The sequence below is a fragment of the Bactrocera dorsalis genome, chromosome 1, assembly GCF_023373825.1.
Source record: "Bactrocera dorsalis isolate Fly_Bdor chromosome 1, ASM2337382v1, whole genome shotgun sequence".
In the NCBI taxonomy this organism is placed as follows: domain Eukaryota; kingdom Metazoa; phylum Arthropoda; class Insecta; order Diptera; family Tephritidae; genus Bactrocera; species Bactrocera dorsalis.
The window spans coordinates 50,574,953-50,599,127 of record NC_064303.1 but is presented as its reverse complement, the minus strand read 5'-3'; the positions used below and the strand labels follow the sequence as shown (position 1 = coordinate 50,599,127).

The following is a 24,175-nucleotide window of genomic DNA, read 5'->3' as shown; positions in this document are numbered from 1 at the left end:
CCTCCGCACAATAACCACCACAAAAAAAAAAAATGATTTTTTTTCCATGTAATTTATATGGAAAACAGAAAATTTGAAACAGGCACCTCTTAATATTAATATTAAGAGCTCATCTTTTGAGTGACTTTTTTTTACACATTTTCGAAAGTTTTGAGCCTGTTTTTCAGTTGAAAAAAAAAAATTGCCTCAGAATGACACACCCTAATGTATATGTTTGTATATAATAAATCAATATAATATAAAGTGAAAAGGGAGAGCCAAAAACTGAAAGTGCACTTGTTTTGTTGTATGCCTTTTTTTTTGTTTGCACTGCTTTCAGTAAATCGCACTCGTTACCTGGTGCGTCGGCTGTTTGCCGGCGTTACGTCCCTTTTGCAGAGAATGCAGTGGCAGCTCATTCCCACGACAGCAGCGGCGTGATGGTATCAGCGGCTTGATGGCAGCAGTGGCGTTGTGGTAGCGGCGGGTTGATGGCAGCAGCGGTGCGATAACAGGGAAGTGATCTCAACGAAGTAATTACCGCAGCAACGGATTGGCAGCAACGGATGATTGCAACGGTTTTTTGGGCTTACCGGTTTTTTAATTTGCGGCACTTCAAATAGTTTTAAACTGTAACTTAATAAGAATATATATACTAGCAAGTATATATATACTTATATTTATATAATTTTTTGGTTAGGGCAGAAACTTTTTGTTCTTTTATTTGCACCCACCACTGTACTAATTCAACTTGGCTTGTAAGACCACTTTTTATTTTCTTTAGTTATATTCGTATGCGAATTATATTTATGTATATACGTATGTATATGCACACACTTCACAATACTTCCCTTCTTCTTTTTTGATTTTATAGCGGGTATATGGGTAAGTATTTATTTTAGCACTCCACTTCACGTTTATGTATGTAACTATGTATGTATATTTATATTTGGTTTTTATATTATGTTTAAATTTTCTGTTTCACATATGTATTCGCTTTTATATGTAGCCACTTTATTTTTTAAGGTATTCACGTATGTATGTAAGCATTAATAGCATTAATCACTGTCTTCGTATGTGCATATATGTATGTATATGTAAGTACCCTGCAAAAAATGCGACTAGTCCGGGATGTGTCCGGGATTAGTCGCAAAGGAACATGCGACTAATCCCACTTTACATCTCTTTGTATGGACTGAACTGTTCCCTTTTGTTCGAGCATGTCCTATGAAGAGACTAATTGTACCCATTTATACCCAAATGGGTATAAAAAGGGACTAGTCGCTTTGTAGGTCGCAATGGTAGCAGAATGAGAGTCGTTATAAAACCTCTAAAATCCCTTTAACAATCAAGATAAATTTTATCCGAAGCCTTCGTTTTAAAATATGTATTTTAATTTAATTGACTTTAAACACTTTAAATACAGCTTCTCTAACATAAATCTGACAAATCAAAATTTTTGCAAAACTCATGAAAGAAATTATCATCAAAATTTAAAAAAATGTATCTTAAAAAAAATCGTTTACGCAGTTTTGTACTCCACTCAAAAAGTTCGCGTTGATTTCTTGCTTTCATATAACGCGTGAACAAAAGCTTTCTTAAAGCATTTAGCTTTTTCGAAAGCAATGGCTTTGCGCAGCGCGTCCTCCGGCGACAATCCCTTAAATGGTAATTTGGCAATGGCTCCTAAATGAAAAGAAGATTTAATTTAACTTGAAACAAAAACATACATATGTGTAAAACAATGGTATGGAATATTTATCTTACCAGTCAATGAAGCATAAAAATTTGGGAAAGATTTTAAGCTTATCTTTCCATGTGAACCATCCACGTTTATTGACGCTATGACGTCCTTATTTAACAGCAGCCTTATATTTCTGAGATTGTTGCATAAAATAGCAGACATCGCAGATTCCTATAAAACGAGTTCCTGTTTGGGTTCTTCGAAAACTTCGTCCGCTACAGCTCTGAGAGCCCGGCCAACAGTAATTATTTGTTCGTCGTCAAATGAAACCACTTGCACATTAGTATTTAGAATCCATTACAGCAGCACATGGGTTCTCAAATTTCAGCAACACACTAATAACCTCTATTGACTTTAGATCCCTGCAAACAATATAATATTAATACGCGTTTGTTATCTGATTATATGTTTATTTACCTTAGTTATTATTCTTCAATGCGTTTTCTTTATTCCATAATCTATATAACAAAGCCAAAAAACTAAATATTTTGCGCTTCGTTATTTCAAGTGGCTGCTGTCAAACAATTGATTTTGACAATTGCCATGTAAATACCATTCACAATAGTCAAACTTGTTGATAACTATTTGACCATTTTTATTATTGTCCTACATGTACGAAATTCATTACTTATGGTTTTTTTTAAATGTAATAGGTTATGATAATTGAATTGAAGGAAATTCAGTAACTTTGCTTTGAAATTTATGAATGTATTTTTGCCAAAATTCTAACTTTTTTCCCAATAGTACCCGATAGGGATTAATTGAGACTAATTGATCTCCAATTATACCCGTTTGAGACTAGTTGCGACTAATTAATACTCAATTGTTCCACATCGAGACTAGTCCCGGAATACCCTCTTTAGAGATTAGTCGCACAATTTTTTGCAGGGTATTAACTAATTTTGCCACCACTTTTTCCTTTTTAGTCTCGCTTTAGTTTCGTGTTTATATTTTATGTTTTATTTTTAGCTTTTATGTAGTTAGGTATCACTATCACCGCACTGCACCACACGTTCACTATGTGCATAAATTATGTATATATATATGTATTTATTTTGTATTTAAACTTTTTGCTTTGTGTTTTCTATGTATATGAGTATGTGATGTTTTTTTTTCTTTTTAGGTTTAATTTGTTCAATTTGTTTTTTCGCACTTCACTTCCGAAGACCGAACACCGAGAAGAATTGACAGGCAATTAGTTACGATAACGAAAGTTAGTACCAACACGATTAGTTGGCACTTTTAAAACAACCTAACTAAATCCACGCACTATGTCCCTGCTTGGGCGCCATGAAAATTTCTCAAGCTTTTTTGAGAATCGAAAAGTTACTTGGGAATGCGCGAATTAATTTAAATCCTAATTGCCTGTCACTAAAACGATATAAGTGCGAAAAAGATGAAAAACGCGTGCGTTCGGTTATACGGTTCATTTACAATAGCGTTCTTTATTTCACTTAATCTAATTGCTAAGCCTAAATCTTAAAACTATCGGCTTAAACTAGTGGTAATATAAATTTGTATCAAAAAAGGGGTAAATATAATCATCTTCAACTTCTCGTTCAATATTGTAATAGATTATGGTAAGTATTAAGGTAAGTAGTAGATTGGTATTATTAATGCATTATTAAGGTAAGTATTATTTTATAGAATTCCATATTTATAAATTCAATTTCATTTCTCATTATAATAATTAAATACTTCATTTTCTTATATTTAGTTTTAGAGTTACAAAGATGTCGCTTGGCGCAACAAATAGTACAGCAGTAAGTTCGCGACCTGGCAAATCAACAACCGAGCAGATATTCACCATGCGCCAAATCTTGGAAAAGACCCGTGAAAGGAGAATCGACACTCACCACCTATTCGTCGATTTCAAAGCTGCTTTCGACAGCACGAAAAGGAGCTGCCTTTCTGCCGCGATGTCTGAATTTGGTATCCCCGCAAAACTAATACGGCTGTGTAAACTGACGTTGAGCAACACTAAAAGCTCCGTCAGGATCGGGAAGGACTTCTCCGAGCCGTTCGATACCAAGCGAGGTTTCAGACAAGGCGACTACCTATCGTGCGACTTTTTCAATCTGCTGCTGGAGAAAATTATTCGAGCTGCAGAACTGAATCGAGCAGGTACAATCTTTTATAAGAGTGTACAGCTGCTGGCGTATGCCGATGATATTGATATCATCGGCCTCAACACCGGCGCCGTTAGTTCTGCTTTCTCCAGACTGAACAAGGAAGCAACGCAAATGGGTCTGGCAGTGAACGAGGACAAGACGAAATATCTCCTGTCATCAAACAAACAGTCATCGCACTCGCGTCTTGGCCCCCACGTCACTGTTGACAGTCATAACTTTGAAGTTGTAGATAATATCGTCTATTTAGGAACCAGCGTTAACACCACCAACAATGTCAGCCTGGAAATCCAACGCAGGATTACTCTTGCCAACAGGTGCTACTTCGGACTGAGTAGGCAATTGAAATGTAAAGTCCTCTCTCGACGAACAAAAGCCAAACTCTCTAAGTCGCTCATAATTCCCGTCCTACTATATGGTGCAGAGGCTTGGACGATGACAACAACCGATGAGTCGACGTTGCGAGTTTTCGAGAGAAAAGTTCTGCGAAAGATTTATGGTCCTTTGCGCGTTGGCCACGGCGAATATCGCATTCGATGGAACGATGAGCTGTACGAGATATACGACGACATTGACATAGTTCAGCGAATTAAAAGACAGCGGCTACGCTGGCTAGGTCATGTTGTCCGGATGGATGAAAACACTCCAGCTCTGAAAGTATTCGACGCAGTACCCGCCGCGGGAAGCAGAGGAAGAGGAAAACCTCCACTCCGTTGGAAGGACCAAGTGGAGAAGGACCTGGCTTCCAATTGGCGCCACGTAGCGAAGAGAAGAAACGACTGGCGTGCTGTTGTTGACTCGGCTATAATCGCGTAAGCGATGTCTACGCCAGTAAAGCAGAAGAAGTAAGTTCGCGACTGAGGGGTGTCATGCGTCGTTCAACTCTGTTAAATGCACTCCTTCCTGGGGCATTTGTAGCTATATATGTCAATTGCATCTAATGAAAATCTTTAAAATGTTGTAAAGCTGAAACTATAACGCGGTAGACAATTTTGTAACTTTGATTAAAAAAATAATATAAAATAAAATAAAGTACGATTCGCAGAAGAGCCCAATGTTTACAAATTTATTGTAACGAACCCTGGACACGGCGAGTATACCTCAGCAAATTATACTCGTAAGAAGCAGGGGCGGTAAAAAGCTTCGTTACAACTTAAGTATTAAAAAATAAAGATTGTGTTTATAAATGTTTAATATTTTTTTGTTTACCTATAAATTTCACGTTTGTACATCACAAATTTTGAAATGTGATGTCACAAAGCTTTTGACCGCCCCTGCCCCTTGTCACACAATGTCACTTCTGAATGATATCCTCCCCCCCTTCAAGGTGTGACGTAATTTATCGTTGGCCCCTTAGTGGATTTCACCACAAAAATATTATTAGCGGATTTCACCAATATTTAACATGTAGGGGTCGAAAATAGCAGAATTGAGCATTGTGAGTGTTAAATGAAAAAATTGATGCTAATTTCAATGTTTACAAATATACGCTTACAGATTCGCGTATTTACAATTCGCAAATGACTATGGATATCATTTATAGATATTATGAAAGATATATTTGCGATCAAAGCACATTCATAAGTGTACATGTAAATATGTATGTGCAATCGATCTATTTAATGATGAATTCCATTAAATCTGTTGAAATGTACAGCTTCGCCCACAAACCAGCGTAAATATGTACATATGTTTATGCGTGAGCATGCATACAAGTTAACGATAGCCTCCGCATAGAAACCTTACCATAACTGTAAACAAAATTGAATCTTTGCACTTTGATATTACACTCTCTCATAAATTAGCAATATTATTAACGTTTTTGATTATTTAAGAATTCGATATCCTATTTCCGTTCTGAATCCAATAATCCATTATTATCAAAACAATATCGCTCGCCCTCACAAGAGGGCATAACAATAACAATCGTAAAGAAATCAGAACGCTTAACGTTCTGCTGGAATTTGCTGCCACAGCTAAAATTGTAATTAACTCTTTGTTCTGGATTCAATTACGCTGATGCTTTACACTTCAGCTTTAACTTTAAGTAAATAAAACCAAAATGTATATATGTTAGTGTTTCAGAAATAAAGATTTGATTTGTATTTGGCAATCCACAAGAACCACCATTGTTCTCATTTCATCCGCGCGTTCGCGGATATAAAATATATATATATTTTTTTTTTAATTCCCTCGTTGCGGGAATTAATTGGCGCTCAACGTGGGGCACGAGTCAAAAAGTGCCCAGTATAGTAAAGTTTATAAAAAGTTGTGTTATCAAAAATTGTGAAGTTAAAATTATAAAAAGTTTTCATTAAAAATAGTTTGGCACGAGTCAAGTGCCTAGTATAGTAAAATTTATAAAAAATTGTGTTATCAAAACTTGTGAAGTTAAAATTATAAAAGGTTTTCATTAAAAATAGTTTGGCTCGAGTCAAAAAGTACCCAGTATAGTAAAGTTTATAAAAAGTTGTGTTATCAAAAATTGTGAAGTTAAAATTATAAAAAGTTTTCATTAAAAATAGTTTGGCACGAGTCAAGTGCCTAGTATAGTAAAATTTATAGAAAGTAGTGTTATCAAAAATTGTGAAGTTAAAATTATAAAAAGTTTTCATTAAAAATAGTTTGGCACGAGTCAAGTGCCTAGTATAGTAAAATTTATAGAAAGTAGTGTTATCAAAATTTGTGAAGTTAAAATTATGAAAAGTTGTCGTTAAAACTAGTTTGCCACGAGTTAAAAAAATTGAAGTTAAAGTGCCTACTAAAAAGTTAAGTTAAAATAATATAATTTACACCAAGTCAAGGAAAAAAAAAGGTGCGTGGAGTCCCTATGCGCGGATGAAGTTATACTTCTTAGTGATTTTCAGAAATGCATATCATTTTGTATGAAAGAAAACTAGAAAACTTAAATTCACATTTTATAAATTTATTATGCACATAAAATGAAGAATAAAGCAATCTCTAAATGAAGGAATTTTGACTCGGAAAGTAGTTCCGTCTCTTCGTTGCGGAAGAGAATATGCAGCGTAATCATCTTTCTTTTGTTCTTCGCCAATTTGGCTGCCGGATTGACTTGTGAAGATCAATTTTTTGTTGGTGACATATTCATATGTGTACGCATATGTATGTTTGTATGCTTGTGATTTATTTTTTCGGCAATGTATGCAAATATATGTACATATAAGTATAAATATTTTTCTTACTAATAGAAATTAAAAAAAAATACATATGCATAATATGTATATACATAACATTGCTGTGATGCCCTGAGAAGTATAGTCTTAATAAATTTATTTTTAATTTTTTGCTAATTTTTAATAATTAAATTTATCACAGCAATATTATGTATGTTTCTATATATTGCTGTGATAAATTTATTTTCTATTAGTAAGAAAAAAATATTTATTAGTATAGATTTCCAAAAGCACAGAAATGATTCTGTGAATTTATTCATTAAAATCGCCACTCAGAAGTCGTTTTATCCCTTGTAAGCGAGCGATTTTCTTAAATCTCACGCTCCCAGATAGAACCATATACCTCGTCCTCGTGGGTCAGTTTCAAAAACCACAGAAATGATTCTGTGTGATTCTGAAAGGCCAACGCAGAGTATTTCAACCAAAACATACGTAAAATAGTTGAGAATTCGCAGAAATGAAAGACAAACGAAAGAAAAAGAAGTATAACTTCAATAATGCACAAGCATACAAACATACATATGCGCACACATGTGAATATGTCACCAACCAAAAATTGAAACATTGTTCTACAAAAACAACAACAGCATAAGCATGGAACATTGTGTTGTGTTGTTGTGTCGGCCGAGCTGTGCCGAAAGAAACGAACAAACGATCGCCGATTGTCAACGCTTCGCTTGCTGCTCGCACATCTTCGCAGACAAGGTTGCGTTACATTCATATGGATGGAGCGAGGTTGCGCAACTTTGCGTTACTTTTATATGGAAGGTTGCGCAACCAGAATCTATCGCAACCTTTTCCGGCGTCGTATAAGAAGTATAACTTCAAAAAGAAAAAATAACTATTCAAATCTGATATAAAGTGAGTAAGAACAAGCAACGAAGTGACAATCGCAGGATAATAAAAACAAGATTTTTTTTTTAAATAATTTATTTGAAAAATAACATTGACAAAAAAAGTGTAAGTGAAAAAGTTTCACAAAAAAATAACTAAACGTAACAGTGACCAAAAAAGTGTAATTGAAAAACTTCCACTAAAAAATAACTGTGTGATTAAGAACAAGCAACGAAGTGACAATCACAGGATAACGAAAACAAGAAATTTTAAAATTTTTTAAATTGATTCAAAAACTAATAATTAAAATAATTAATTAAAACATAACTAATCAACAAAATACGAAACTTTAAAAAGTAAAGAGTGACTTAAATTGCAAAAATAGCCAAGCAGCAGTGGTAACAACAACATCGAACGTGTCAACAGCGACAGCAGCAATCATAAAGGAAACAGCGGTAACAACAGCAGTAGCAACAACAGCATCATTAGCAGGAATTATAACAAAGACAGCGAGAGAATACATTTGTAAGTTAAAATTAAAATTAACTATATTTACAATATATATTAGAAATGGGAAATAGCCTAAGGATTAAATATAAAACCTCTCATACTGCAATTTTTGTAAGGGCGATCACGATATTAAGAAATGTCCTAAACTAAAAAAATAAAGAAATAAAAAACTATAACTAATGGTTTGTACAACCAATAAATTACATAATTAAAAGCTGCGATTCACCACCCAACCCAACCCAATTATAAAAAAATTAATCCAACCAATAAATTGTTTTTAATAAAATAATAATTAAAGGCTCGACCAGCCATATAACAAATATGTATTGAAGCCGCGATTCACCACCGCAAGGGGGACCCTCCGGTTTATAACATAGCTTAGTTCTGCGATTCTAAACTCCAGACCCTCCAGAATAAAAAAACACCTCTTCCTGGAAGTGATAAAATAAAAAATTTTAACAAAAAAGACCAGAAACTGAAAATTAGACAAAATGGCTAACGGTGACGCTTTGACCGTAGACCTAATAACTCGCCTTATTGCTGACAGCAATATAGCATTACGTGAGCAAGTAGAGCAATTACGCTCACAAATACTCGTAGTACTCAATACCACTAGTGCAACCGATTTTCTAACCCAGACGATAGACGATAATATAGCCTGTCAAGAATCGTTAGATGTAGTTAAATCCGTACCTGAATTTACTGGTAGGATCAATTCATATGTTAGTTGGAGAGAGGCCTATACGTGAGGGGCAGTAGAAAATACTTTGCCGCACTCATAATACTTAGAAATAAAATAAGGCATGATGAAAATGATGCATTAACAAACCATGGAACAGTACTAAATCCCGATGCAATTCTATCTCGTCTAGACTTTGCATACGCGGACAAACTTCCAATACATATAATCGAACAAGAATTAAGCATCTTAAGGCAGGGTGCAATGTCGGTTGAAGAATACTACAACCTCGTCAACAAAAAGTTGATGCTATTAATAAAAAAAAGACAATTATGACACAAGGAAACAACGCAGACCTGACAAAATAATTAAACTAAAAGAACAGGGAACTAGCCTTAAGAATCTTTATAACAGGACTAAATACCCCATTACGAGACATAATATTCTCTCTATGCCCACAAGATTTTCCTGACACTTTAGCAAAAGCTTCGGAACTCGAATCAAATAATCAAAGAGCCCGGTTTGCTCAAAACTTCATTATGACAGAAACAGGGTGAAGTCAACGTACACAAACAATAACTTAAGATTTCCTCAAAGGAACAACCCTCCCAATAAAAATCCACATTATAATTTTCCGAAACCAACTCCTATGGATATAGATTCATCTGTATCCAGACTTTACAATAGAGATTTTAATATGAGGGGGCAACAAAGCCCTAACAATTTCTACCAACAACAAAGAAATAGCAATTTTAATCAAAATGTAAAACCTATGCAAACGAAAGCAAACTTTCAGGCCAATAGGGGGCAAGAATCGGATCTCCTTTTGGGATAGAGTTTCCTTAAAACGATTGAGGCACTTATCGATGTGTCCAAAGGGAAAATTAATTATAGGGTAAAGAATAACATGAAAAATGAAAACAGAAGTATGAACATTTATTTTGAAAACAAAACTAAGGAACAAGAAGCTTCCAAAAAACTAGCCGCGAAAAGTGTTGGTAATAGTAAAAATGAAAAAAAAATATTAAAATTGTGGAGCAAACAAGTTCTACACCGCCAGCCGAAGATTTTACCGGCAATATTATATTAAAAAAATTTATTTTGGGACAAGAAGATCCTAAAACGACAGCTGACTATTTATACCACCATAATGAAAAAAATAGTTATAAAGAAAATATTGTGGAACGGAAATGTTTTACAACGCCAGCCGATGAATTTGCCGGAAACATAAATGATAACTATTCGATACTGGGTGAAAGAGGCTTAGAAATTAATAACGATAATGACTATTATTCGGAAAAGAATTTCGAAATGTTAAATACTGAAAATCGGGATGAAAAATTAACTGAACAAATGCATTCAAATATCAATACAAGCTTTCCCTTCATGACAAATGTAAAAGCGGAAAAATGAGGATCCGATATGGAGCAGACAATATCCATATCCCTTATCTCTAAACTCATTTGTTAATGAAGAAATAAATAAAATGATTAACGATAATATAATAAGACCAAGTAAAAGTCCGTATAAATCACCAATTTGGGTGGTACCAAAAAAGGGTACAAATGATAATGGAACAACAAAACTTAGAATGGTAATCGACTACAAAAAAATAAATGAGCATACAATTTCTGATCATTATCCGATTCCGGATACAAACCTAATACTATCTAATCTAGGCAAAGCAAAATATTTTTCAACCATTGATCTAGAATCAGGATTTCATCAAATTTTAATGACGGCTTTTTCCGTTAATAATGCTAAATATGAATTTATGAGGATGCCTTTTGGGTTAAAAAATTCCCCTAGAATTTTTCAGAGAGCAATGGATGATATATTGCGAGAACATATAGGAAAAATCTGTCACGTTTATATGGATGATATAATTATTTTTTCGAAAAACGTAACTCAACACTTAAAGGATTTAGAAACAATTACAAAAATATTAAAAAATGCTAATATGAAAATTTCATTAGAAAAATCAAAATTTTTCGCGGAAGAAATAGAGTTTTTGGGTTATATAGTAGCAAAAACGTTGGTATTAACACTGCAATGGGTGCGGTACTATCGCAAGGGGGTAAACCAATTACCTTCATTTCAAAAACTTTTAATAAAACAAAAAGAAATTATGCAACTAATGAAGCTTAATGCTTAATTAATAGAGAAGATCGTCCGGATTAATTGAACAAACCCAAAATAGAGCTCATCGAAGCTATGACGAAAATATTAAACAAATAGAAAAATTATATTACTGGCCAGAAATGAGGAAAAGAATGAAAGAATACGTTCGGAATTGTATGATATGCAACAAATATGATCGCCATCCCAAGAAAATACCAATAGGCAAAGCCCCAATCCCAGAAAAAGAAGGGGATCAACTTCATTTAAACATTTTCTACGTACAGAAACTAAAACTTATCACATGTATAAACGCTTATTGAAAATTTTTAATATTAAAACATATAGAAGATAAATAAAATATCAAAGAAAAGGTTTTAGAATTGCTTCACAGATGTAAAACAAATTACTTTGCAATGAACCAAGCTTTACCACACCAACATTTAAATTTTTAATGCAAAGGTTAAATATTGAAATTTATTTTTGTGATCCACGTCACAGCATAACTAATGGACAAGTTGAAAGAGTCCATTCAACAATAATTGAAATAGCCAGATGTATAAAAGAAGAATACAATATTGTCAGTAATTTAGAAACAATACTTAGAGCTGCGCAAAAATACAAACAACAATACATCAGTAACAAATTTTACACCAAATGAAGTACTTTATAATAAAATAAACCATGAGAATTTGCCAACAAATTTAAAGCAAGCACAGGAGAAAATGCTAACGTTTCATAATAAACATAGATCAGATAAGCAATATCATCACGGACAATTTATTTACGAGAAAATAATAGGAGAGAGGAATAAATTAGAACCCAGATATAAAAAACAACAAGTTAAGGAAAATTTAGGGAACAAAATAATAATTAATAATAGAAAAAGAATTATTCATAAAGGTAATATAAAATCATAACTATTATAGGTTTCCGAAATGATCATTTTAATTTTGACTGCACTAATCAGTTCAGCAACCGCTGATAATATAGACTACACCCGACAAGACTACGTACTTATCGAAAATGGAGATGTTTCCATTTATGAGGAATACGGGGACCTGTTTCACATTACTAATTTATCTTTTTTTGAAAATATTATAGCAGACGAAAATAGAAATTTGTACAGTAACAACGAACAAAATCACGATAGCTTAGGAATTATTACACAGGAAACAGAATCAGAAACTTTGATCGTTAAAACTTTATTGGAACAATTAAAACAAACCCATTTTAGGCAAAAAAGGGGTATAATTGAATTAGGAACACTTTGGAAATGGATAGCTGGTACACCAGACCATGACGACTTTGTAAAAATTAATAACAAATTGGACGAACTAGTAGTAAATAACAATAAACAATATACAACAAATTCAGAATTTTTCAAAATAATAAATTATAAAAGGTGATACCACAAATAGGAAAATAAAAATAAAACGAAATCAATTATACATGAACTGCAAAATTTAATAAATACACTAACTTTTGGTAAAATTGGAATTTTAAATCCAACAATTTTACACTTTGATGAACTAAAAAACATAACATACTACCAACACGGCATAATGACAATAACAGATCTATTTAATGGACATTTCTAAATTTAAAATAGCCCAAAAAGGAAACGTAATTATAATTTATATAAAATACCCTAAAATAGACTAACATGTATGTAAGTACTATGATGTAAGAGCCATAGCTCAATTGGATGGTAAGCTTATTATTGACCAGAACTTAATTTACTGTAATAATAAATTTTTTAATATTCAGAATTGAAGCATGTTCGCGAATAACGTTGTAAGCGATAATTTTTTCAAAACCGGTTTTTTTGCAGATTACTGTTATAATGGCTCTCTTTTATCAATCCAAATCAAAATTAGGCATATTATTGCACTTGTTCGTATTCAAATCGCATTTTAATACAAGCACTCAGTGGAATAACGTTTCAAGTGACTTATTTATTGTGTGTACAATGGCAAAAACTGAGTGTTCTCGTGTGCTTGATAAGTGTGTTAGAGGCTCCTAAAGGAAAATAAATTTAGAAAATTGGAAAGATTTCAATAATAAAAAGCTAAGAAATAGTGGGCAATCTTATATTAATAGAAAAAAACAAGTTATACCAGCAAAAAAATGTCCCAAAGCAGGTATAGTGGAAAAACGTTTTAAGTACATAATTTTTATTTCATATACATTTTGAACTATTTTGTAATAGATTTTTGATTGCCATTGTAATTTCCATTGTGCAAAACTTGATAATGAACAAATGAAGAACCTTTTTGATAACTTTTATAGCAAAAATTATATCGAGCAATGTTTATTTCTAACCTCACTTCTTGAATTGAGCGAGCCTAAAAGAAAAAGAGTTGAAGAGGGGAGTTCTATACGAAATACAACAGTATTTTATTTTTTGGTGCTTTCAAACGGAAAAAGAGAGAGTGTGCAAAAAAATGTTTGTCACACATTTCAGATAAATATTTTCTTGTTGTTGTTTTTCGTTGATTTTTTCTTTACTTTTTATTTTAAAATATGAAGATAACGCAGCGCAGAGTTCAAATTTTGGTTGAAAAAGTAAAATATGGGAAAAACATAAATGATCAGCGAGGAAAACATGAAAATCGTCCCCACAAAATCATAGAACAGGAAAAACTGAGCGTTGATGAACACATAGTAAGCTTTCCCAGCCAAGAAAGTCACTATGGTCACAATGTACGAGTTATACCAAGTTAAATATCCGGATACCCAAATTTCGTACAGCACATATAAGCACATTTTTCATACAGAACAAAAACTACGATTTGGTTTCCCAAGAGGTGATACTTGCAAGGTTTGTGACAAGTATTTTATTGATATGATTGCCGCTGAAAATACGGAACGATTTGAAAATATTCAAAAATTGGCGACAGCTCATCACGAGCAAGCAGATAAAGCATATGCGCAACATCGAGATGTTTCCAACGCTGGCAAAAATTCACAAAATACCGTAGTCATATGTGTCGATATGCAGCAAGTGATTTTCACACCGAATCTCACACATTCTGATGTATTTTATCAGCGACAGTATTCCAATTATAATTTCGCTGTCCATAATATCTCAGAAAATACGGTCGATATGTACACATGGCACGAAATGATTGCTAAAAGAGGAGCTGCTGAAATAGCTTCATGTATTTGGAAACACATTACATCAAAATTCAGTATTCTGGAAACTGACCAAATTAGAAAATTGATTATATGGTCCGATAGATGCGTTGGACAAAATAACTACTGGACTATGATTGCTTTGTGCCACAGCCTTCTGATCAAATACTTTTCTGAAGTGAATCAAAAATTTCTTACTTCAGGGCACAGCTTTCTGCCATGCGACCGAGATTTTGCACTTATCGAAAAAAAGAAAAACACAGCTCAACTTTATACACAGACAGATGTGTGTCATATGATTCATTTTGCAAGGCCTTCGAATCCATTGCAGATTCATCAAATGGCTCTATATGAATTTAAAAACTTCGATATGCTAGTCAAAAATTTATATAGAAATCCTTTGTGCAAAATAACTGCTGCAAAGTGGATACAAATTTCTAGATACGATCCAAACACACTTAAAAGCGTAAGCAACATAATATAGCTGAAACATGGACTTCTTATAATTTGCGCTAAAAAAAACATAAATTATGCGAATCATACTTTGCCAATGCTCAGGAATGATACAATAAAAGTAAGTGATGAAAAGAAGTAGGACCTTCTGGCAATGGCGTCGTATTTACCAGAAAACTGTGCACAGTTTTATAAACATTTGCCATGAAAGATAAACCAATACATATATTGATACTCTATACTATTTACTACATATCCGTTGTGAATTACATTTTGCGGAAATATCGTTTAAATTTATTTGAAATAAAAGATTTTTCGTTTTGTTTATAACCTTCTTTGTTTGTTTGTATTACTGAAATACAATTTTTTTGGTTTTGAAACCTTTACTTTCCAAATACGTTGACGGAAAAACGTTTCAAACGCCATCCTACTATATGTTATGCATAGTGGAATAACGTGTTAAAATCCATTTAATTTTGGATATAAAACGTTTTTCCATTTAAAGAGTTTAATTTCGTTTTTTTTATTAGTTTAACTATTTTATTAATTTCTTATTTCAATTTATTCGTTCTAAATAGACAGATTACTATTGAAAAAAAAAAAAATCCAAAATACATAAAACTTTAAGCTTTAAACGTTTATTTCATTTCCTGAACATTTCTAAATCTGTCGCTTACAACGTTATTCGCGAACATACTACAATTGTAAAACAGAAATTTCAAAAATCGATTGTAAACTAAATAAAAAAGCACATGTTTGTCAGATATTTTAAACAAAAAACAAGGAAAATGTAATAAATTAAAAGAAAAAAACTTACAAATTAAAGAAATTAAATCAGGGGCGATATTAGTTTCAGGAAAAAATATTGTAGACAATCAAACATTAAATGGAACGTATTTAATAACATTTGAAAATTATACTGTATTAAATAATCAATCTTATGAAAACATTGAAGTAAAAATTTGGAATTATTTTAAAAATAATCATATAAATAATTTTGAAATTTTAGAATATTTTGAAACAACCAACAAACTGTTAAAATTAGATAATATAGATTGTTTAAATGAGTTAAGCCTCCCCCCTCACTCAACCTGGGGAAAAACTGGCGCACTCTAAGGGAACACTGCGCAGTACATCACATGCGATGACACCATACTCAAACATTACCGCATAACACAACACCAACACAACTCACCACTCCTATACATCAACTTCATCAACAAAAAGATGGACAAATTTACAGCAGATACATTCGTTACACAGATTCAACCGTCGACATTCGTTCGAGGCATTTTCGTCACCTACCAGTTGCACATCAACATATGTTTTTTCGTCACCAATCTCGCGCTGCAATTAACTCTCTTTTATACCCATTAAATCGGATCAATCTTGCGTGCGGCGTTAAACAATTTATTCGATAATATCTTGGCATGTAGTGAATGCCTGTAAATACCTACCATACATTTTTATGGTTAAATACGAATTGTATAAACTAATCTTTTTTATTAAATTAAATTGCACTGAAAAATATAAAAGTGTTTTTCTTAACCTCGTTTATTCATGGTCCTTCGAGCCATTCCGAATGGCTTGTCTGGTTTTGTCAAAGAAAAAAAATAAAATTTTGGTGACAAAATTAAAAAAAAAGACGGTACAAACCACAAACTAAAACTAAAACAAAACAAAAATCAGTGCAGTGCAACAAAGTGCAGTGACCCAACCTAAACAAAACTCAAAAAAATAACAACATCCCTATATAACATACATACATATATGTACAAAATAAACAACAAACCAAAAAAAAAACGATATATATATGGACATATGTCTGTGAAGAGAGTGGAGAAAAAGAAAACAGACGTGCATTTACAAAATTAAACAAGCAAACAGTGTCAACAAATGAACAAAAATATATATATATATACAGTAACACACTCGTACTTTTAAGAAAAAATGTTCCATAAAATTAATTTTTTACTAAAAACTTAAATATTTTCACATATGTATATTCATATTTCTCAGATAGATTAACTTAAATAATAACATAAAGGACGATGTAATCAAAACCTAAAAAAAAAAAACCAAACAAGCAAAAACAGAAAGAAAGTGCAGTGTACGAGAAAAAAAAAACAAAGCTGCGGTGACAAGAGCATAAACTTACAAACCAAAATACAAAACAATTTCAATAAACAATAAAAAACCAAAGAACACAAACGCGCGAAACTTAAGAACAAATGATAAATCGGGCGCGAAAAACTAACAACAAAACAAGTAAGGAAGGGCTAAGTTCGGGTGTCACCGAACATTTTATACTCTCGCATGATAAAGTGATAATCGAGATTTCATTATCCGTCATTTACATATTTTTTTATTTTGCTGTAAAATTAATTAGAATTAAATTCTAAGAGATTTACCGATATTTTCGGTGAAAAATTAGGTTAGCTTAGGTTAGGTACTGAGTTCTTCGTGTTCGATATCAGGGACCTTGAAAAGTTATAGTCCGATCACGACAATTTTTCCACAAGGGATACCTCGGCTCAAATACCGTATTCGTGTAAAGTTTTATTCCGCTATCATCATTGGTTCCTAATGTATATATTATACAGAGAAGGCATCAGATGGAATTCAAAATAGCGTTATATTGGAAGAAGGCGTGGTTGTGAACCGATTTCACCCATATTTCGTACATGTCATCAGGGTGTTAAGGAAATATTATATACCGAATTTCATTGAAATCGGTCGAGTAGTTCCTGAGATATGGTTTTTGGTCCATAAGTGGGCGACGCCACGCCCATTTTCAATTTTTGAAAAAAGCTTGGGTTCAGCTTCCTTCTGCCATTTCTTCCGTAAAATTTAGTGTTTCTGACGTTTTTTGTTAGTCGGTTAACGCACTTTTAGCGATTTTCAACATAACCTTTGTATGGGAGGTGGGCGTGGTTATTATCCGATTTCTTCCATTTTTGAACTGTATATGAAAGGAAACGACACTATAGAGTTTGGTTGACATAGCTATAGTAGTTTCCGAGATATGTACAAAAAACTTAGTAGGGGGCGGGGCCACGCCCACTTTTCCAAAAAAATTAAGTCCAAATATGCCCCTCCCTAATGCGATCCTTTGTGCCAAATTTCACTTTAATATCTTTATTTATGGCTTAGTTATGACACTTTATAGGTTTTCGGTTTCCGCCATTTTGTGGGCGTGGCAGTGGACCGATTTTGCCCATCTTCGAACTTAACCTTCTTATGGAGCCAAGAAATACGTGTACCAAGTTTCATCATGATATCTCAATTTTTACTCAAGTTACAGCTTGCACGGACGGACGGACGGACAGACGGACGGACAGACGGACGGACGGACGGACAGACAGACATCCGGATTTCAACTCTACTCGTCACCCTGATCACTTTGGTATATATAACCCTATATCTGACTCTTTTAGTTTTAGGACTTACAAACAACCGTTATGTGAACAAAACTATAATACTCTCTTTAGCAACTTTGTTGCGAGAGTATAAAAAGAGAGTGTGCTTATGACCGCACGACTGAAGTAAAACTTCTTTCTCTCTATCTATATGTATATATATGAATGTGTGTGTGCAATATATACATGTATGCACATATACATATATTTATTTCCTACAAATATTTAAATTTATTTTATGTTTTCATTAGTAAATTAATACTTTTGCATAGATATTTTAATTTTTTTGCATTGTTTTATTCGTTATTTTCATTATTGGGTACATCAGTAATTACTGTGGTTGATTGTAAAACCGAGACAATAGGCTTATGATACGAGAAATACGATACATATATTTTAGAATTAAAATTAGACAGAAATCTAGAAAAAACTGCATCGATTGTTGTTCCATGTCTTGTAGTTGGCTCATTACGGTCATTATTCATTTGTAATTCTAATTTATCTCGTAGAAAGTTTATCAAGAGTTGTCCATTTTCAGATGCGAAATTGATATTGAAATCTCCTGCTAAGATTAGTGGCAACGTATGATAGTTTTCTCCTAGTTCTTCAGAACCTATTCGACCATAAATCATAAGTCTTCTGTATATAAACTTTATGATATTATTAACTGTGTTATTGGGCGACATGTAAACAACTACCATTATGATGTTTGTTCCATCGTCCAAAACACGGGAAAAATTAGGAAAAATTACTTTAATTTTATTTCTCTTTGTTTTTATTTAAATAAAGTAATATTTCAAATAAATTATATTTATTTCCACTATTACAAAGTGAAGATGTGCAAAATGAATTTCATTTCTTCAAAGAAAATTGATGACCTTCATGAAATGTGCATATTCGCATTATTTCGTCATCATTTCCATATTTGTACCAATAGAATTTCTATGGCATATACATACATACATATGTATGTATATTATTTCTTTGCCACATTTGTCTGTATATTACGAAAACAAATGCGAGCCACATACATATGTACATATGTACATACATTCATAATAACAAGTGTCGCACGCATCTTTCGCATCTCCGTTGTCACGGACAATCAATGGCCGAAACTCAAAGAGTCACGCCTGGAACACATAGAGCGGAGCAGGTTGCAAGCGACATCTGTCAAATATTAAAATACACACGTTCTTATGGACACAGTTATGTAGTTGTGCAGCTGTCTAAATAACTGTGTCCTTAAGAATGTGTGTATTTAAATATCAGATTCAAATGGCGCTTGCAGTCTGTCGCATTCTATGTGTTCAGCACATCAATCTGTCGAAGCATTGACGCGACGAGACGCGAAAGAAACTAACAAACGATCGCCGATTGTTACCGCTTCCCTTACCGCTGTAACAGCTTCGCCATCCAACGTGCGTAAATATGTATTCATATGCATGAACTTGCATAAGGGGCATGCATGCAAATTAACATCCCTTGTGTGGGAAGTATTAAAAAAGTATATTCCGTACCGCTACGCGCGGTAGAAATTAAACACAAGTGTTGGTTTTGAGTGCGATAATATATGGTGCGCTTCGATCATCAAGATGATCTCTCAATACGCTTGCCGATTATCCACTGATCTTTATTAATAAAAGCACTTATATTTATATTCTTATAATGCTATGCTTATTACTAAAGATGCTTTGGCATTACATTAAGTGGTGAAATGCCAGAGCATTGGATTTCCAATTATTCTCATTATCAAAACAAATAATGGAATATTGGATTATGCTTACTTATCAAAACAAGTGATGTATTGATTTCTAATTAATTAAAGTATTCTGCTGACCAAGCAGTAATACTGTGAGAAGATACAATTGTTTACATTTATCATTAAGTATCTGTGTGGCTGCTGCCGTTAACTCCCCCCTCTCTAAGATGAATCGTCCCCGATTCAGTATCATTTTTTGATATTTTGTAAATGCTCTCTAAAATAGCATTATATGACAATTCTTGAAATTTTAATTTTTTGCTTTGCTTATTGGTTTTATATATTTTTTTTAATTTTAAAATCTTATAGATTATGTATATTGTTATTAATAGTACAAGTATTACAATTATGTACCAGAAAAGTGAATGATTTTTAAATTCTTTAATTCTTTCACTCAAAATATTTATGTTTTCAAATTCAAATTCTTTGTTTTTTGTTTCAATGTATTCTATAATTTCAAAGTTATTAATATGATTATTTTTTAAATAATTCCAAATTTTACAATCAATATTTTCGTAAGTTATATTATCAATATTTGTATAATTTTCAAATGTTACAAGGTAAACTCCATTTATGGCAGAGTCATCTATAGTATGATTTCCAGAGACTAATATTGCTCCTTCTTTAATTATATCTATGTCTTTATGTTTTTCTTTAATTTTTTTACATTTCCCTTTTTTATTGGACAAAATATCTGATAGGCAAGTATTTTTATTATTAATTTTACAATAAGTATTTATCATTTCTCTTTTGCAATTTTTAATATTTATATATTCTTTTTTGCATTTCGCAATTTCATTATTAATTATTAATTTACCATCTTTTTGTGGAATTGCTCTTACTTCATAATATTTGCAATCATATATAATTTTTGGGTACTTAATATATATAACTATTACATCTTTATTTTGTACTATTTTAAAATTTGAAATATCTATTACATCAGTTATTGTCAATCGTCCATGTTCATTCTTAATTATACTTTTAATCTCGTCTAAATTTAAAATTGTCGGGTTCAAAATTCCCATTTTTCCTATAGCTATTGTATTAATCATATTTTGTAATTCAGTTATTAGGAATTGATTTTTCCGTTTCATTAGACTTTTAATATTTGAGTTTTCATTGATATTATTAATTGTTTCAGTTAATTGATTAATAATTCCAAAAATTTTAGAATTTGTTGTGTATTGTTTATTACCATTGTCAATTAATTCGTTTAATTTATTATTTACTAACACTAGGTCGTCATGGTCTGGTGTTCCTGCTATCCACTTCCATAATGTACCTATTTCATTTATTCCTCTCCTATATCTTGTATCTTTAATTTGTAGTTGTTCTAATAAAGTTTCTATGAGTTCTATTTCTGGATCTGTGTCTAAAGAGTTAATATATGCCTTGTCTTGTTCATTATTTTGTTCAAAATTTTTATATCTGAGTTTTTTATTATAATAATTTGTGTCTGAACTTATAAGTTCTCTAAAATATGTTAAATTAGTGATGTGAAAAATATTTCCGTAGTCATTATACAGGGCTACATCTCCGTTTTCTAATAATACGTAATCTTCTCTTGTGTAGTCCACAATGTCTGTCATTGTATTGGTAATTAATGTTAGAATAATTATGGGTATCATCCTCTAAAAATATATGATTAAGATTTAATATTATCTTTATGTACTATTCTATTCCTGTAGTTAATTCTAACTTTATTCCCTAAGTCTTCTTTTACTACCTGTTTCTTGTATCTAGGATTTAGTTTATTTCTCTCTCCTGTAATCTTTTCATATATAACACCTCCGCATAAATATGTTTTATTAATTCTACTTTTATTGTGTCTTTCTAGCATCTTAGTTTGTGCTGATAAAAGTTTGTCTGGTAAAATATCATGAGAGACTTTATTATAAAGTACTTCAAATGGTTTCTCATTAGTTACCGAATGTATAGTTTTATTATATTGTTGGGCAGCTCTAAAAATTGATTCTGAAAAGCTTATTAAATTATATTCTTGTTTAATACATCGTGAAATTTCAATTATTGTTGAATGTACCCTCTCAATTTGACCATTCGTGGTACTATGATTTGGGTTACAAAAAAATATTTCTATTTGAAGTCTCTGCATCAAGGACTTAAATTGTACCGTAGTGAATCCTGGTTCATTATCAATTGTTAACTTCTTTATATTAGGGAAGCTTTGTAATATTTCTAACACTTTATCTTCTAAATTAATCTTATCTTCGATTTGCTTAATAACCAAAAATTTGGAATAGCTATCTATACACGTAATGAATTTTAAAGATTGCGCATAGAATATATCCATGTGTATCTGTACTCCTTCCTCTGTAGGTATTGAGACCTCTCCAATTGGTATTTTTATAGGGTGTCTATCATATTTGTTTTTATTACATATGTCACAATTCCTTACATATTCTTTGAATTGTTTTCTCATTTCAGGCCAATAATATTTTTTGCAAATTTGATCCAAATTTTCTTGGTAACTTCTATGTGCTCGTGTATGCGTTTGTTCAATTATAATTCCTTGGTCTTCTCTGTTCGTTATGTCAATTGCAAAATTTTTCGTATATATGAATTTATTAGTAAATGTTTCTCTTATTTTCGCTTGTATTTCGTACAGATCCTCTATTGAGCAATGTATTGCCGTAACTATATTTGGTTTGATGTATTCCTTTAATATTGTGATTAAATTATCAACAGTATCGTATTCAATTAAATGTCTAATTTTCCCAAATTCTTGAATTTGCTCATGTATTGTAAATCTATTTTTACTTAGTAAAATTTGTTGTTTAAATTGGTTTAATGGTTTTTTTGTCTCGGGTATCTGAGTATGATCACTACTTTCAGCTGAATGTTGGGTTACTGTGGTTGACGATTCGTCGGATAAATTATTAAGAAATTGTCGTGATAGAGCATCTGCTACCACATTAGTTTTACCTGGTTTATATATAATTTTTGCTCCATATTCTCCAATTAAAGCATGCCATCTTTTCATTTTGGCATTTGGATTTCTAGGTGAGACTGCAAATGTTAGTGGTTGGTGATCAGTATGAATTTCCAAATCTGAAACTCCGTATAAATAATTTCTTAGATTTTTTAATGCCCATACGATAGCGTATAGCTCTTTTTCATTAGTGGCGTAATTTCTTTCTGTTGAATTTAATGTTTTAGATATAAATGTAATAGGTTTGCCCCCTTGGCTTAAGACTCCACCAATAGCTTCATTTGATGCGTCTGTCGTTAATATAAATGTTTCGTTAAAATTTGGTTGAATTAATTCGACTTGATCTACTAATATAGACTTCATTTTCTCAATTGCCAAAAGTCCTTCTTGTTCCAATCTAATTTTAATTTTTTTGGACATATGTTGTGAAACTCTTCCGTTTTCACCTGATAAATGTATTGTTAATGGTTTTGCTATTTTAGCATAATTTTTAATAAACTTCCTGTAATATCCAATCATTCCTAGGAAACTTCGTAACTGTCGTAAAGTTGTTGGAACCGGAAAATTTAAAATTGTTTCAACTTTTTTTGGATCTGTCTTTATAACATTCTTTGCAACAATATATCCCAAAAATTCTACTTCTTCTTGGTAGAATTTAGATTTTTGTAATGAAATTTTCATATTTGCGTTTTTTAGAACTTCTATTATTATACTTAAATGTTTTTTATGTTCCTCGAAGCTTTTTGAAAATACGATTATATCGTCAATATAAACGTGACAAAATTTTCCAATAAAGTCCCTTAAAACATTATCCATCGCCCTTTGAAATATACTAGGCGCGTTTTTTAAACCAAATGGCATTCTTAAAAATTCGTATTTTCCGTTATTTACTGAAAATGCAGTTTTTTCAATATCGTGTTCTTTAATAAGGATCTGGTGAAAACCCGATTCCAGATCTATTGTGGAAAAATATTTCGAACTTCCAAAATTTGAAAGTATTATATTGCTATCCGGAATTGGATATTTATCCGATTTTGTTACTTCATTTAATTTTTTATAATCGATTACCATTCGCAATTTCGGCGTACCGTCTTCATTTACACCTTTTTTTGGTACAACCCAAATTGGTGAATTATATGCGCTCTTACTTGGCCTTATTATTTTATCTTCCATCATTTGTTTATGAAGGAATTAGCAGAAAGAGGATATGGGTATTGTTTACTCCATATAGGAGTTTCAACAATTGTCGTTATTTCCGCTTTT

General features: G+C 32.1%; 1 protein-coding gene, 2 long non-coding RNA genes and 1 pseudogene across 3 annotated transcripts in view; 1 reads left to right on the top strand and 3 right to left on the bottom strand.

The window, feature by feature from the left end:
* Positions 1 to 24,175, top strand: part of LOC115065766 (carcinine transporter) — a 1,371,383-nt gene that overhangs the window by 673,256 nt on the left and 673,952 nt on the right. The gene's annotated exons all lie outside the window — the stretch shown is intronic.
* LOC125775761 (uncharacterized) overlaps positions 1 to 24,175 on the bottom strand; it is a 258,804-nt gene that overhangs the window by 167,231 nt on the left and 67,398 nt on the right. The window lies entirely within an intron of this gene.
* On the bottom strand, positions 1,081 to 2,613 carry LOC125775655 (uncharacterized). Its single transcript, XR_007421244.1, has 3 exons — positions 2,141 to 2,613; positions 1,747 to 2,085; positions 1,081 to 1,665 (listed from the first exon to the last, which is right to left on the bottom strand). It is a non-coding gene; the product is annotated as an uncharacterized LOC125775655 (long non-coding RNA).
* On the bottom strand, positions 7,314 to 7,443 carry LOC125775973 (small nucleolar RNA U3; annotated as a pseudogene).